This window comes from Lepidochelys kempii, chromosome 6 (assembly GCF_965140265.1).
Source record: "Lepidochelys kempii isolate rLepKem1 chromosome 6, rLepKem1.hap2, whole genome shotgun sequence".
NCBI classification, from domain to species: domain Eukaryota; kingdom Metazoa; phylum Chordata; order Testudines; family Cheloniidae; genus Lepidochelys; species Lepidochelys kempii.
The window spans coordinates 15,337,158-15,339,249 of NC_133261.1; the positions used below are offsets into that span (position 1 = coordinate 15,337,158).

At 50.1% G+C, this 2,092-nt stretch overlaps 1 long non-coding RNA gene across 1 annotated transcript; it reads left to right on the forward strand.

Annotated features, from left to right (window-relative positions):
* On the forward strand, positions 1-1,648 carry LOC140912455 (uncharacterized). Its single transcript, XR_012159287.1, has 3 exons — positions 1-72; positions 169-342; positions 1,005-1,648. It is a non-coding gene; the product is annotated as an uncharacterized lncRNA (long non-coding RNA).
* Positions 1,649-2,092: the final 444 nt, after the last annotated feature.

Consider the following 2,092-nt stretch of genomic DNA (forward strand, 5'->3'; position numbering starts at 1 on the left):
CCAGCGTGGCAAGAGATGACCATGATGGAGTCCCAGAATTGCAAAAGAGCTCCAGCATGGACCGAAGGGGAGGTATGGGATCTGATCGCTGTATGGGGAGAGGAATCTGTGCTATCAGAACTCCATTCCAGTTTTCAAAATGCCAAAACATTTGTCAAAATCTCCCAGGGCATGAAGGACAGAGGCCATAAAAGGGACCCGAATATAGCTCACAGCAAGCAAGTGGAGAAACCAGTTTTCCCGACAGCCAGGAACTGTTTCTCACCCTCAACCTGGAGCCAGTACCCCCCGAACCCATGCAAGGCTGCCTCCCGGACCCACCAGGTGGAGAAGAGACATCTGGTGAGTGTACCTTTTAAAATAGTATACATGGTTTAAAAGCAAGCATGTTTAATGATTAATTTGCCCTGGCATGCGTGGCCAGTACAGCTACTGGAAAAGTCTGTTAACGTGTCTGGGGATGGAACGGAAATCCTCCAGGGATATTTCCATAAAGCTTTCCTGGATGTACTCCCAAAGCCTTTGCAAAAGGTTTCTGGGGAGGGCAGCCTTATTCCATCCACCATGGTAGGACACTTTACCACGCCTGGCCAGTAGAACGTAGTTGGGAATCATTGCAGAACAAAGCATTGCAGCATATGTTTGCTGGCATTCAAACAACACCCGTTCTTTATCTCTCTGTTATCCTCAGGGGAATGATATCATTCATGGTCACCTGGTTGAAATAGGGTGCTTTTCTTAAGGGGACATTCAGAGGTGCCCGTTCCTGCTGGGCTGTTTGCCTGTGGCTGAACAGAAATGTTCCCTGCTGTTAGCCAGGTGGTGGTGGGAGGGAGGAGAGGGGGGTTAGCCATACGGTGGGGGGAGGCAAAATGCAACCTTGTAACAAAAGCACATGTGCTAGTATGTAATGTTAACAGCAAGGTTTACCATGAAAGAGTGTACCCATTGTTCTATAAAATGTGTCTTTTTAAAACCACTGTCCCTTTCTTTTTCTCCACCAGCTGCATGTGTTTCAAGGATCACAGGATCTTCTCCTTCCCAGAGGCTAGCAAAGATTAGTAGGCGAAAAAAATGCACTTGCAATGAAATGTTCTCTGACCTTATGCTGTCCTCCCACACTGACGGAGCACAGACGAATGCATGGAGGCAGACAATGTCAGAGTGCAGGAAAGCACAAAATGACCGGGAGGAGAGGTTACAGGCTGAAGAGGGTAAGTGGTGGGCTGAAGAGAGGGCTGAAGCTGATAGGTGGCGGCAGCATGATGAGAGGAGGCAGGATTCAATGCTGAGGCTGCTGGAGGGTCAAACTAATATGCTCCAGTGTATGGTTGAGCTGCAGGAAAGGCAGCTGTAGCACAGACCACCGCTACAGCCCCTGTGTAACCAACTGCCCTCCTCCCCAAGTTCCATAGGCTCCTCACCCAGATGCCCAAGAATATGGTGGGGGGGGGGCTCTCCGGACACCCAGCCACTCCACCCAGAGGATTGCCCAAGCAACAGAAGGCTGGCATTCAATAAGTTTTAAAGTGCAGTGTGGCCTTGTCCTTCCCTCCTCTACCACCCCATCTGGTACTTCCCTCCTTCACCACCCCTCCTGGGCTACCTTGGCAGTTATCCCCCTATTTGTGATGAATTAATAAAGAATGCATGAATGTGAAGCAACAATGACGTTATTGCCTCTAGTGATCAAAGGGAGGAGGGGAGGGTGGTTAGCTTACAGGGAAGTAGAGTGAACCAATGGGGAGGGGGGCGGGGGGAGGAGGGCGGGACAGGTTTCATCAAGGAGAAACAAACAGAACTTTCACACCGTAGCCTGGCCAGTCATGAAACTGGTCTTCAAAGCTTCTCTGATGCGCACCACACCCTCCTGTGCTCTTCTAACCACCCTGGTGTCTGGCTGCGCGTAACCAGAGGCCAGGCAATTTGCCTCAAACTCCCACCCAGCCATAAATGTCTCCCCCTTACACTCACAGATATTGTGGAGCACACAGCAAGCAGTAATAACAATGGGAATATTGGTTTCGCTGAGGACTAACCGAGTCAGTAAACGGCGCCAGCATGCTGTCAAATGTCCAAATGCACATTCTAC